Source organism: Thermobia domestica, chromosome 1 (assembly GCF_964235325.1).
Source record: "Thermobia domestica chromosome 1, izTheDome1.hap1.1, whole genome shotgun sequence".
Classification (NCBI taxonomy): Eukaryota; Metazoa; Arthropoda; class Insecta; order Zygentoma; family Lepismatidae; genus Thermobia; species Thermobia domestica.
The window spans coordinates 377,859,951-377,875,257 of NC_137454.1; the positions used below are offsets into that span (position 1 = coordinate 377,859,951).

General features: G+C 35.5%; 1 protein-coding gene across 3 annotated transcripts in view; it reads right to left on the reverse strand.

The window, feature by feature from the left end:
• LOC145664534 (uncharacterized) overlaps positions 1-15,307 on the reverse strand; it is a 179,736-nt gene that overhangs the window by 61,781 nt on the left and 102,648 nt on the right. For 2 of the 3 annotated variants that reach the window (XM_081731303.1, XM_081731287.1), the window contains exon 1: positions 9,232-9,384. The exons of the other annotated variant lie outside the window; for it this stretch is intronic. The gene's annotated coding sequence lies outside the window, so the exon portion shown is untranslated. Of the gene's footprint in view, positions 1-9,231; positions 9,385-15,307 lie in introns of those variants that run through there. 3 annotated transcript variants of the gene reach the window in all.

The window sequence follows — 15,307 nt, forward strand, 5'->3', positions numbered from 1 at the left end:
TTAACAAAAAGAAAAAAAAATGTAAACGGTCTTTCTTGTCCTTCACCCCCAATATCGAAGATTGCTTTGCGCCGCGGCATACAATTAAGTAACAATAAAAATTAACAATACTAATTAACAAATTACAAGTAACTAACACACAGGCATAGGCGCCGACTTGAAAATATTGGGGGGTCCAAGCAATGAATAAATATATATTATCATCGTATTCAACCGTTTTCAGGCTCGAGCATTTCGCTCCGTTCAACTGAGACGAGCAAATTTACATCACTACCCGGGTTGAGCTTCTGTTTGGGCCCAAAAATTCGACCGTGCAGGTCTCAGCCTTGATGGTAAGAACTAAATTATACACTTAAATTGGTGCTAACGACATTTGAGGCCTCGTTATAAAATATTTTGTCGTCTCGTTATCGAGACGAAACGAGATACAAGCAGTGTCCCCTCTCGTGAACAATACTAAAAGTATTCCACTTTATCGCTTACACTTCTCATGGCTTTCGCTTTCCAGTCTAATCACGCCATGATTTTAAAACGATCTGAACGAGCGAACCGTTTATGAAACTCGACTCAAGTTGAAACTCGACCTAAAAAACAGCGACTCGGTTCGGAACTCGACTCGAGAAAGTCACGTTCGACTCGACTCGGAGCTCGATTCCAATTCCTAGAAGACTATTCCTAACGTTGAATTAAAGGAATGACGAAGTTTACAACAGAAATTCTAGCTCCTCTTTGTTAATTCTTCCTCGGCCGGATTATATTGGAGGGGCGAGGACCCCACTTCTAAATATTGGGGGGGGGGCAAAAGTGTCCTGCCCCCCAAAGTCGGCGCCTATGCACACAGGTATCTAATGGACACCTGGGGTGCTAGAGTAGCATGAGGATGTTAGGTTGCAATAAACAGGACAATGTGCAATCTATTGAACAAAAATGGGAAAATCAAAAGGGGCAATCTACTTCGAGAATTCCTTTACAATATATGGCATTATCAACTAATTAAACAATTGAAACATAGATGATAGGATGCTAGCGCAGCATAAATGATATTATTTATGGTCGAAGAAACAATGCAATATCAACTGACAAATAATGGAAAACATTGAAAAGAGTGATCCACTCCGAAAATCCAATCACATTATGAGACATTGTTAAATAAAAATTAAAGATTCAAACATACTTGAGTCTAGTAGATATATGCTGTGCGAGGACAGCTTAATTGCCGAAATTTATTGTAAATCTGATTATGAGTAATCTATGAACCAAAAATTGGAAAAAAAAAACAGAGGGACGATCTACTCGAAAAATCCATCCACAATGTACAAGATATTTTAAAACAACACTGGCACCGTTTGGGAAGTGATTCCTGACACCAAGGTAAATCGAAAAGTATAGACGAACTTGGGTGCACAAATGATTCCTTTCGGAGTTATAGGCTGTAGAAAATGTGAAATAAATGAACTTTAAAGGTCCATAGCTCCAATATTGTGGGACCTACCGCAGTCAGGTCAAGACCTTATTTAGGAACTAACATATGCGCTATCCAAATATCCATGTTTGAGAATCCTGCGTACTTCCGCAACAATTTTTATAGAGCTAGTCTGTAAGTACTTCAAATTATATTCCCCCTAGCCGAACTCCCTTTACAAAACTTGCTGCATAAGTACCTTAGGACTCTGAAAAATGGATTTTTAAATAGAGCACATATAATTTCTAAGTGAAGTCTTGGGCCGACTACGATAGGTCCCATAGTTTTCGAGCTATGGGCCTTAAAATTTCATTTTTTCATAACTCCGAAAGAAAGCATTTGTGCACCCAGATTCATCTATACTTTTTCCCTTATCTTGATGTCAGGAATCACCTTCCAAACGTGGTCGGTGATGTTTTGAAACACACTGTATAACGTAATTAACTGGTAATAATAATAATTCAAAGATATAAATATCTACTAGACATTTGGACTGTGAGCATAGCATAAGTGCTACAGTTTATGATAGAAGGGCAATGGGAAGTATATTGGCCAAAAATGAGAAAAATTGAAAGGGAAATGATGTAATCCGAAAATTCCTCCAGAATATATTATGTTTTAAGTAATAATAACAAAAATCAAATATAGAAGTGTATGCTAGATATGTCGAGTGAGAGCACATCATAAGTGCAATAACTTACGATTGACAGGACAGTTTGTTATACAGTGACTAAAAGTTAGAAAAATCAAGAGAGGCGTTCTACCCATCCCCCACCCACAATATACTCATTCAGGGGATGACCGACATTTGTGGAATACCGACTATTCTAAGCTTAAAGCGCTGTCAATTCTTCCTGGAAGTGAAGGAGTCGGCTTAATCAGTATTAAGTAAAACTGTGGGATGTATGGAATGTATATCTGTAAAAGTTTAAAAATAAGTTGAATAAATTGACGAGAAAGCTAAAAATTTATGAGGTTAGGTGTGAAAGATATGTGAGAAGTTAAGGGTCATTGTAAAATTTGAGTATGTTTTGTTAAGCGCTTGTTTGGAAGTAAAAGTTGTATTGATCAGGACCCATGGTGGAAACCATACAGCTGAGAGTTGTGTAATCACAGGTAGTAGGCTATCATTGTGTAGTGTTTCTAACTTGCATAAAATATAGTTAAGTGCAACATTCGGGGTACTTCGGGGTACCCCGAATGCATCATTCGGTGCAACATTCGGGGTACTTCCCTCACTCACGTTTGGGGCACTTTCGACAGATGCTTTTTTTCCCTGTCGTGATTTTTAATAATTATATATCAAAAATACTACATTAGTATTAACATATAGAAAATAGAATGTCTGCATCCCTTTTCCATCGCATAATATGCTCTTGGAATTTGAACAAGATATCAGTAGCTATAGAGACCGTAAAGAATGCAGTGCTACTTTCTACTGCTTCAGGAGGTTTTAAAGTTCCTCGGATACGTTAAGTGACAGGTTATGCGAAGTTATCTGCAAGAAGCAATTGGTGAACATACAACAATTGCTGAAGAAGACCAACATACACTAGAAGAAAAGTTAATTATATTAGACGTGAATGGGTTCACCCAAGAACATAAGATGTGGTAATGTAAAGCGAAGGACAATAGTGTGAAACTTTTAATATCTGCACAGAAAAATAATAAAATAGATAAATCAAAAGGTAATTACACATAAAAGAGGGTATACATACATAAAAATGTTGCAAAACACAGTAACAAAAATGAGAAAACTCAAAAAGAAAATTATTGTGCTATCTGTCGAGTTTTTTTTCGGCGAAAACAATTCCACTGATTGGGTTCAATGTATAAAATATTTTCAGCGGTTTAACAAGAACTGTGTTCCTCATCCAGACTATCCCTTCTTTGTGTGTCAGCAGTGTTAAATCTCAGACATATATGAACATAATGTTTGTTCTTTCCTGTATATGAAGCTAACATTAATATTTTAATCTATAACAATACTTTTAATAGCATATGATTAACATAAATTAACAAATACGTTTTCATGAAGTACAGAATTTTTGTGCTCTCTGCACTAGCTCACATTTAGCATATTAGGTCTATTTTTTTAAAAAAAAGAAATTCTAGTTTCATATATTCTTGTAACTGAACAAATTTTGTAATTATTCTTTCCCTCATTTGTAATTCAGTGACATTTTTTAAATATTTTCTATAGCTGTAAATAAAGGCATTCTGCATTCCTAAGCTTACAGATTCATGCGTTTGTTTAAAGCTCATGAACTACTTTACCAACAGGAATGTGTGCTGTGGAATTATTAGTGACGTTATCATAATACGTAAGGTTTTAATGTTGATGTCGGTATTACCCCAACAACCTGTCGGTCTTCCCCATAGAGTTGAGGAATTCCGACACTTCGTCATTGTTCATTTCAATTGTGCCTCCATAGCTACACATTGCTTTTATGTAACATGTATTGTATCTGTGAAGTAGTTGAAATAGTATACTTAACTATGGGCTTTAATTCGTTTCTTTAATAATTCGTTACAGTCTTGTAGTAGTGCAAATGTCCTTAGGGTGTCGATATTGCCCCAAATGACCATATTTTGTAATATATCAGGCAATAAATAAAAAAATCAAGTATAATAACTAACTTCTTTACATATCGGATTATTTGTGTTGGACGAAACAATGCGCAATACATTCACCGAGAATAAAGAAAATCGAGAAGGAGCGAGCAGCTACACAAAATTTATTTTAAGTGGCTATAACAAACATTTTTATCATGCTGTGTAAAAGAAGCAAATCAAATGTTTTACCGATATTTTTTCTGCAATGATGCTTATTTCTCTGAGCTGCACTGCAGAAATATAATTTTATTTTTAGAATGGAAAATAGATAGGTTAATGATAAAGCATGATTCTAAAAAGGAATTGGGGCCGCGGTGGCTCAGTGGTAGAGCGTTCACCTCTGGTGTTTGGGGTCCCGGGTTCGTTCCCAGTCCCGCCAAGTGAACTTTCTGGTGGAAAAATACCGTGTGCGTGGGTTTTCTCGGGGTTCTCCCGTTTCCTCCCACTTTCTTCATTCTACAATTTCATTCATTTACTCATCATCACCGTCTCCTTTAGCCTAACCGGCATAAGCGTGGGACGTAAAACTCAAAGATTTCATTTAATTTTCTAAAAAGGAATTGAATTCTGCTGGAAAATGAAAAAATAAAGGTTACAAGTCGTGAGTGTTTGGTACGTTTAGAAACAAAGGAAAATTTCGAATTCATAAAACTATCGTCCTTAAGTACTGAATATTCTACAATTACGTAAAAACGAAAAAACGAAAAAAAAAGAACGAAGCGTAGAAAGATGAAGCATTCAAGCATCGATAGATTTCATTGATCTGAATATAATGATACAGATCAATGTAAATCCTCATGCGTAGTTTCTGAGAAAATGATAACAAGGTTTCTGTAAATCTTAAAATGTGTCCTTAATTACAATAATCACGACACCTATAAAAATGAAACGAATGCTGCTGTACAGCAATCAATCTTAGCATTATGACTCTGTCATGACGTTAGTGACACAGACAATAAATGAAATAAAATCTTTAAGGTTTACGTCCCATGGTTATGTCTGTTAGGCTAAAGCCATAACAGCACAATTACATAGTAGGCATATGCCTATCATGTTCCCTCAGGTACATAAGAATGTGTCCATTATGTGCCTTATGTACCTCTGAGAGAGAAATCACTTGGATGGAAAGTGATAGTCACAATCTATGTCTGCCCCTAGGCTCATGCCTGACATGTACCCGGGAAACGTGCCTACTGTATGTTCTAGGTATGTTCCCCATGCCGTAAGCGTCAATAAACCTCAAAATTACTCCCCCAAAATATGTTAAATTGCCTATATGCGTAATGTGTTTGCATTAAAGTGAGTCTGAAAAACACTTTAAACAAGTGAAAAAAAATTATCCCAGGGTAGGATGGTCGCGAACCACCAAGAGAACGTCGCTTTTAAAGGGATACATTGTTGAGGGTTTTGAATTTGACTAATCAGAGTGAACCTTTAACCGCGTATTTTCGACGATAACTGCTTGGGATCAGATATAATCTCAACAAAATATTATGTTATTATAACAAAATAACGAGTGTCTATTTACTTTACTTCATGGTTTTTCCATATTCACTTTCAAATGAAAAAATGAAATGAAATTTTTGAGTTTTACGTCCCACGGTTATGCCGGCTAGGCTAAAGGAGACGGCGATAATGAGAAATGAATGAAATGGTGGAATGAAGAAAGTGGGAGGAAACGGGAGAACCCCGAGGAAACCCACGCACAAGGTGTTTGTACAACAGAAAGTTCACTTGGCGGGGGCTGGGATCAAACCCGAGACCCCAAGCACCAGAGGTGAGCGCTCTACCACTGAGCCACCGCGGCCACTCAATTTCAAATGATCAGTGACATTTGCCATCTAATAAAGTTGACGCGTTTGTTGCTTCTAGTACACAATTGCTAAGAGAAAGAAGCAGCAAATGCATCAAATGTGGGAGATGAATTTAGAAAAGTTAAAAGGCGCATGCTTAGCACACCTTGTGCTCTTAGGCTATCTGAAACTGTATGTACCTAAAGGACGTACCTAGAACACGACAGATATGTGCCCCAAGTGACAACATAAAAACAAATGACTGTTAAGCCCGTTATAGACGAACAAATATTCCATCATATATTGTATCAAATATTTCATCAAAGTGGAATTTGAAAGTGTACGATACCAAGTTGTATGCAACTTTTGGGTTGGTTACAACATTTGGTACATCTGTTCTAAATTAGAATTTGTTCTATTTCTATCCAACATTGCATCAAAGAAAACAAACGAAAATCGCTATGCGGTTGCACTAAAATCGATTATGATGTGGACACGGAAAGCAGTTTACATTCTTTCGATGCATACTAGCATTAATTTGTTTTGTATAACTATAAAATTAAAGAATATTAGGGCACAGTTGACTTCTCAAAATTGGTGTAGATTGAGAATATTCTGTGAAATTTAAAAAACAAAATTTTTCTTTCACTTTTCTTCATTTAAATGATTTCTTAAGACGTTCTGGTATGTTATTACTTTATCGTATGCTCAGATTATTGCGTACAGAATGAAAATATGCAAGCATATGATGTATCTGGAATGATTATCTGCTATCTTACTATATGTAAGTATTTCCTCATGAAATTCATTCGTAATGTCTTAAAAATTATTTCTTAGGGTAGGAGTTGCATTCATGAGTGCAGAGTCACTTTACGAAGACTTTCTTTAAATTATAAATACGCGTCGGACGAATACCATTTTAAAAAAACTGCAGAAAAAGCAACTTATGTTAGGTGGTCATTAAAGGGGGGGATGATATTTAACCGGTTCAATGAAGAAGCACAGCAGAGGACTCACGACTCAGCACAGGGTTGTGTTTGCAAGAGGCAAGGGCATGAGTGACTGAGAGAGGGGGATAGTATGAGAAACACTTGATCTTGCATAAAATCACATAGGTCAGAGCATTAATATTTTCGCATTTCTAAATATAAAGTAATAGTTTCCTACACTGTGAAAAATTCCTCCGGAATTTAATGTCCTGCAGAATCCTCTTTAATATGTACTCTCTCATTTCAACTGTATACGTAATATTTTTATGACTGACTATTTATTCTTAATCAGTGTCCCAAAGCTACAAAAAATACTCGGAAATTAATTGAATTAGATCAAATTTAAGCATCAGTCTAGCAAATACAATGTAAATTCATAGGTATTTAGTGAACAAGAAAGAAAGCATGAAAGTAAGATGTATTTGGAAATAGAAATAAAGGAACTGTGAATAGTCATTCTATTCATTTCTACAACCTTATTGATTATAGTTACACCAGCAGGTGCCACCATAAAACTCACATGTACGTTTAAGTAACCTAACAACTGAATCAAGAAATATAAACAATTTAGCAATGATATTCACCTTTATATTTGATCGTTTATAATGGGTGCGAAAGTTTTAGCTAACTTATTTGACCAAATTACCGCTAGAGTGCGAAACTGAGCCAGGTATATAAATGGTATATTTGTGGTACATAGCTGCTAATATCAATTAGGTGTAACAAGTGCCTAAAACGTAGGTACCTGAAGTACATAGTGGACGACGGACGGTGGAATGAAGAAAGTGGTGGAACGAAATGATGGAATGAAGAAACTGAAGGAAACAGAAAAACCTGGAGAAAAAACACGCACATGGTGTTTGTCCACTACAAGTCTCACTTGACACGAGCTGAAATCGAACCAAAGAGCCCATACATCAGAGGTGAAAGCTTTACCGCTGAGCCACGGCGGCCCCGACATTAGACACTTGTCCCATACAGGATGTAATGTGATATAGCTAAATTTTGATCTACTCTGAAGCTTCAATTTTTGCCAGCAATAAGATATACTATATATATATATTATCATATTATATAGTGATGTATGACATCCAGATAAACATAATTACTTCCTTGAAGGCAAATTATCATGCTTGTTTTTGAGAAAATGAAGAGAAACGACTTTGAAATGCATGTTGTTCCTTGCGAATATGATAGAGTCTACAGTTCATAGTTTTTTTTTTTAATTTCCTGACTAGAGTTTTATTATTAATTTATTTGCTGTAAAGATGAAAAATAAATTCTTTAGTTTAGCGACCCTCAGGTACAGGCACATGCATATAAATTCTTGTTTGGAGGAGTCCAAGATTTAGTTTGGGCCAATACTACATTACACTATGTTTACGGCAGCATCGAGCGGGTGTTATGCTACAGCCGAAAAAAAAAATGATAAATAATTTTTAAGTACTGACATCTATATTCTCACAGAAAACGATAAAATTAGATTATTTTCATCAAAAAAGAAACAGTACAGATGATGAATCTGGTCAAATCTTTACTCTATATCAAGTATTAATCTGCTAAACAAGTATAGTTGGCAGTAGCGTACGCAGGAAATTATTTCGGGAGGGGTCCAAACTCAATATGAGGGTATTTTATATTAAAATTCCTAAAATGGCCCCTAAAATTAGGTTAAATCTACACAAAAATCGAAATTTCGGGGGGGGGGGAGGTCCGTACCCCAGGACCAGCCCCCTGCGTACGTTCCTGGTAGTTGGATTTAAGAAATGATGCATATGTACATCGAGTAATGAAGCTTTTGGGGTACAGACCCATGGATGCGGCGGTCCCGCTAAGTTATGTATTTCACCATAAAGAAAACGGGTTACTAACAAAAATAATTGATTGTGAGAATTAAAATTCTTGCTTTCCAACCAGAAATCGAACCCAGGACCAGGGGCACCAAAGGTATATGCGCTAAGTACTAGACCATATGGTAGAACTTTACACTATATAAAAAATGTACAAACCTTTAAGTAGCAGATTATATGTATTGTTATTTGATTTCTCGTAACAGCAATACACACTACTTGCAATTTTTATGTAAAACTCATAGTATTTGTAATGTTTCATTTTCAGTGTTGGTACAAACGTTAGTACATATGACTATATAATAATCTTACCTTCATGCAACAGCAACATTTCAATTAGTAGTATTGCTAAGCAAAGGCGGTATTGGGAACTTTCATTTTCTCACTTTTTTTTTGGGGGGGGGGGAGCTCAATGAAAGTTATGGTACTTATTAAAAACACTAAGAGTTACTCTTCAAAAGTGGCTAAAGAAATAAACACGAAGAAAAATGCATATTTAAATAAAGTAATTGTAAACTTACATTTCAATGAAACTGTATGTACTCTGCTGTCCCCGGCTGTTTACTTTCTATATAAAGAGAAAAGAGTAGTGATTCTTCTTTGGAAGTTCTAACTCCACTCTCGTGCAATAGACAACAAACACAAGGAAGTTTTTGTACTTGTAGACTGCTGTATGTGAGACCCTCTACGTGTCTGATGCAGGGCTGCCAACTAAGTAGCTGGTAATTATTGTGCATGATGATCAAAATTATGGTAATGAAGGATCTAGGGTATTATGGTAGGCTCCAAAAATCAAGCTTGATATACAGTAATTATTATTGGGCCCCCCATTTGTTTATTTGTCAATTGGAAAGCTTATTTGAGATCTATTATTATTATTATTATTATTATTATTATTATTATTATTATTATTATTATTATTATTATTATTATTAATACTGTTATTATGTGACAATAGCATGAACGTCGTTTCTCTTAAGTATTGGTACAATAACATCTGAACGAAATAAATTGTTTCAAGCTTATGATGCACTAGACTACATTGTGCAGTAAAATTAGAATAACTATAATACTCACTGACAGAATTCGAGATATAGTTCAAATCACTTTATTCAAGGTTCAAATGCAAGGAAGAAAATTAGTAGCTAATGTTTCATATATACTGTTACAATGTCTTGTACGGAAGAAGCACTACAAGACTATCAGATTTAACATGCTACATTATGAAAAACCTAAAAGGAAAACGCTATAATGCACACGGAAGTTTTGTGGCTTCACACAAACGTTAACTTCGCATAAAATTTAAAAGTTGTACAACTTTATTTGTAATGCATTTCAGCACGTCAAATTCTTTTTACATGCACAGAGTAACATAGTCGTTTTGGGCAAACTACCTCTCTCATTCATTTATAACCAAGGTTTCAGAGGCAGCAACTGAAGGGATATTTCACACTCAAATACTATCAATAACTAGGAAAGGAAATTTTGGAAGCAAGTTAGCCAGGGCCTATTTAACCCTATTTAAAAGTGCCATTCGAGCATTCTCACGATGAGGGTGAGGACACCACAGGAAACCTCAGTCAGAATGGTCGGCCTCGCGATTTGAATCCAGGATCTCCCAATTGCAAAGCCTACGCTTATCACTTACCAACGCTCGTTTGGTGATATTTGCAGAGGATCTCTGTTACTACTTTAAATGCTTGAAATCTCGGTCCGATTTCCGATAGGTTACGTGTGGTTCGGGCCCGATTAAATTTATGCATCTAGTATTGCCCACGAGACAAGAGAAGACAGAAATTTTATGATGAATTACGAGATGAACAGAACTCTTCCAGTAAAAACAGCATTTTTTTTTAGACGAGACAGCTCTTCCACTGCACCTTTTAGAGACAGGATAGCCCCAAACCTTGCTCAGATTCAACATTACATCTCTCTGTGCTGTAAGGAATGAAACTTGAATGAAACAAGTACGTACTATATTTAAAGAAAAAGATTAGGTAACATTCACACGCACAAAATAAAATGGCTCTATACAATACGTGGCCCCGTGTCGCTAAAGCTAAAGCCTTTGTTGCAAGCAGTCCGCGTTCGATTTCTGGTTGCGACACTCGGTCGAAAAGATGCGTAACAATTGTTCTGAGTGAGGCTTTTCCTGGTTTCTCCTAATTCAAACTCACGAATGACGGGATGGCACCTCAAGTCGCTTCCTTCCTTCCCCATACCCGAATAGTGTGATCGCCGAGATTCGTTATCTCTAATACACGATGGGCTTAAGGCCTTAGATAATAGTAATGCTCAAAACTCGTGTGTATAAATAAATCTATATTTATATCGATAAATCTGCACTACAAAAATTACATTCTAAAGAAGTTTCCTAAAAACTCCTCCGTTAAATTACTGAAGTCTATAATACATGAGAAAAGTTGTTTTTAAAAGATCCAATACAATACAGTGGCCCCCTTGCAATTGCATTTTTCTTCCGTTCTCAGTTTCTGATGCGGCGCAGAGGCAAATATTAAAGAACAGACAGAATCCTCATCTGCCAATAACTGTTTTCCTAAAAGAAAACCACCTCAGTCACTTTGTTCTAAAGTGGAACAAAGTTGTCCTTTTGGTAAACAGGGCAATAAAAACATTCAGGGATAGTATATGTTTATGGTAATGTACTTCAGAAGGCAGAGACAGAGAATACAAAGGAAGTGAAACCAGTGTCATATTTATAACTTTATATTCTATATGGAAACAAATACAAAAATTCCAAGTTCGTCTGATTTTCCAATATTGAAGTGAAACAAAAAGACAGTCGCATCTCGTGGATTATGGTACTTTTGCGTACCATAATGAAGGTACTATGGTACATGGTACAAGACTTGAAATTATGGTATCCGTACCATAATTATGGTACGGTTGACAGCCCTGGTTGTTCGTCCTGCAAACTTCTCAAACTAGTTTTTACAAAACTCGAAGAAATGAACTTATATTATCATTAAGAGGTAACCTGACTCCCACTTGTTGATTGCCAACAGAAATTTATTTTTCCAACTAAATTTTGACTTAAAAACAACTAAAAGCAGCATCAAAAGAGCTAGAAAATTACGTAAAACATTTTTTTCTTACCTAAATACACAATACCTTGACTTTAAATACACAAACTGGCAAAGCAACTCTTACACAGTGATCCAATCTTCCACCTCACCACTGGCAAAAATTCCAGGGTAATGAGGGAGGCATGTACCCTCGAATCTTGGATCTGAGGGGACTGTCCCACCAATAATCTGATTTGAAATGTATCTTTTGGAGAAAAATGTGATGATTTGAGTCCGATTGCCACAAAGAAAAGTGATGAAATTGATGTCCCCCCAGAATAAGCCTCAAATCTACCCGCCTCTCAATGTTAAAGATAATTCTGCTTCCCCGATCCTCCACAGCTTTGTTCTTCAACTTCATAAATATGCTGAATATTACTTTAAAAAAATATTATGGGAACTATCTTAACCCCCACCACCACCACATGTTGAAGACAAATTTGCGGCGGAGCTCCTCCGTGGCTAAGCGGTTAGCGTACACGCCTGTGGCGTGGGAGACCCGGGTTCGATTCCCGGCGGGAGCTCATGTGGTTCGGATTCCACGTTAGTCAGTAGGTCCACGTCTCATATAGCCTCGCTGCTGAAAGGGACGTAAAACTCAAAGTCAACTCAACTCAAATTTGCGGCACTGTACCTCACTCCACCCAAATGGGCAGAGACGGATTCCTACGTACTTACTCAGCCATGCAGTATAAAAGCCCAATGCAAAAGAGGAAACCCTGAAGGGAAGACCCCAATTTCTATTAATTTATTCAAATAAAAGAAAAATAATACTAGTTTTTTTTAAAGGTGAACACGGAAATTCATTCTCAATCAACAAATAGGTTTTCTCGAAATAAGAAAGGAAGGAGGTTCATCTTTCGTTTACTTGCAGTAGAGATGTAGATTAAAAAAAAAAAAAAAAAAAAAAAAAGAATGCAGATCTGCAAGAAACAGTATATCTAGCAACGATGACTAAAATATCTGACGATGACTAAAATAGTATATCTGACGATGACTAAAATAGGAGATTCAATCTCTTCTTTGTGTTCCTCCCCCTTAGCCAACGCCCTTCAGTCACAAGATCTAGGTACTTCTAAGATAAGTCAACTCCAAAACAGAAAAACCAGGTAGATGAGAATTTTAATTTGTTAAAATTTATGTTACTAATACAAAATAATTCTCTCAAGGGAAATATAGACAGAAGTAATTACACAATTTCTTAACATAAAAAGAACTAGAACTCAACTAGATAGGATTTTTAAAAAAACTAGATTTTCAACTAGCAACTAGACAAATATTTTTACAACTAAATAGCCTTCTAAAAGAGCCAGATTTAGTTGGAAAACAACTAACTTGGCATCACTATGTTGATCTTCCCTAAGGAAAAAGCTATAAAAGGAAAAAAAGTGCAATTTTATGTTCTTTTTGGCTGTTTATCTTTTCTTTTATCTTTCTTTCTTTCTTTCTTTTTTCTTTCTTTCCTTTTTTTTTTTTTTTTTTTTTTTGAAATAGAAACCTTGGAAAAACCTTGGAAAACAGGGTTTTCGCATGTTAACAAAACTTGCCTACAATTATGAGAAACTCCTAACTCAAATACAAGTATAATAAACGTCAGAATAGAAACAATTATTTTGTTGAATTATTTATACAGATCTATATATTAGTTAAATCATGTATTGTGTTGTGTAGGGACATGGAGGCTCAGTAGTAGAGAGTTTACTTCTGGTGCGTAGGGTCACACGTTCGATACCAGCCAAGTAAGTTTGTGGTGGACAACACCGTATCAGTGGGTGTCCTCGAGGTACTACAATTTCCTCCTACATTCTCATTTTAAAAATTTGTCGCCTTCATTCACTTGCTTTGAGAAGTTAAACTGAAAGATTTATATATAAGATATATATTGTGTATATAAGATATATAATTTGTGGATATAGATTTTCAATTAGATCACTTTTACTTTGCTTCGATGATAGAAACAATCGAAATCTTTTGAAAGCAAAAAGGATCGAATTAGAACCTAAAATGAATTTACAAGTTTGAAGACCCAAACACCAGCATACTGAAAAAAATATGTATAACTTTTTAATGTCTGTCCATCCATTTTTATATTACGTATGTGCAGAAGTATACAATTCACATCTTTCCACATTTAAAAACATCCAACGTAAACTATGTGCTAATGGTATTTAAAATGTCAAATTGAGCAGAGTTTACTTACCAATAACACAAGTACAATACCCATACTTTAGTTTTCTTATAAGATATAAACCGGAAGAAACGCTCGCCGCAATTCCTCAAGAAAGCTATCAATCCTTAGCATCTTAACGTGCAAAAGTGGCTGTTCATAAGTATTAACATGGTTCCACTGTGAGGTATAACTCTCATTTCTCTGTGAGAGAATAAACTATTTCTTTTGCTTTACCATTTAATAGGTTATTAATGATAGAACCGACGGAACTAGTATTTTGTTGATCACAGCTTGGATGTAATGTTGCTCTAATGATTATGCTTGAAAGCGCTATTTCTAAGGAATTTTTTCACTTGTAATTCTCCATTATTTTTTCCCCTCTTGGGAACGTTAATTTATAGCTATACAATTCTTATAGTTTTCAGATCGTTTTATATGTACACTCATGTCCAAAATGATTGTCGCATATCTGTAATTGTCTTTTTGTAAGAATGTAATTTGATAATGATTTTGCAGGGTACTTCTAATACTGAGACTGTGTGTATAACCGAGAAATGTACATTTGAGGTAAATTTCATAGGAAATGAATTATAAATACAAAAATTAGAATTAGTGAAAAAAAATGTTGCTAAGTGGAAAAGAAAGTTTTATTTTCGTTTTATTGTTCGTATTTACTGCTCTTTTGGCAGACAATTCGCCACATACATATCTTTGCCGATTGTATAGATACTAACATTGTAAGAAATATTGGTCGAATTCGTTATCAAATTATATTCCTACAATAACATATTTATAGACATGCGACAATAATTTTGGACATGGGTGTACATATGAATATATCTATTACACAAAAGAGCTGAGCCCTCCCCGGTGGTCTTACGAGTAGCACGTGCGCTCTTTATGCACATGATCCTGGATTCAATTCCCGACTGGTGGGAGAATGCTAAAATTTAATTTCACCATCATTCAATCTCAGCAATCATCCGACTCCTTTAGCCTGAAAGAAATAACCGTGGGATATAAAAATTAAAAGGAAAAGAAATAATTTCAAAACACAGCTGTAATATTACCCTTCCCTGTCACTATAGTGAGAAAAGAAAACTAATCCTATCACTTTTGTCCTAGAAAACATTTACTAATAATATTTAGTTTATAGTATAGTTTATAATAGTTAGTATAATTAAAATTACTTTAAATTAATAACACATAACGGTTATTTTACCTTTTCTGTAAATGGCCCTAGAAGAGTATCGTATACACATAGGTTAGGGGAAAAGAATTCCCCTCTGTTGGTAGGTACGGAATGAGTCCACGGGCTGATAACGTTTTGAGATAATGGCA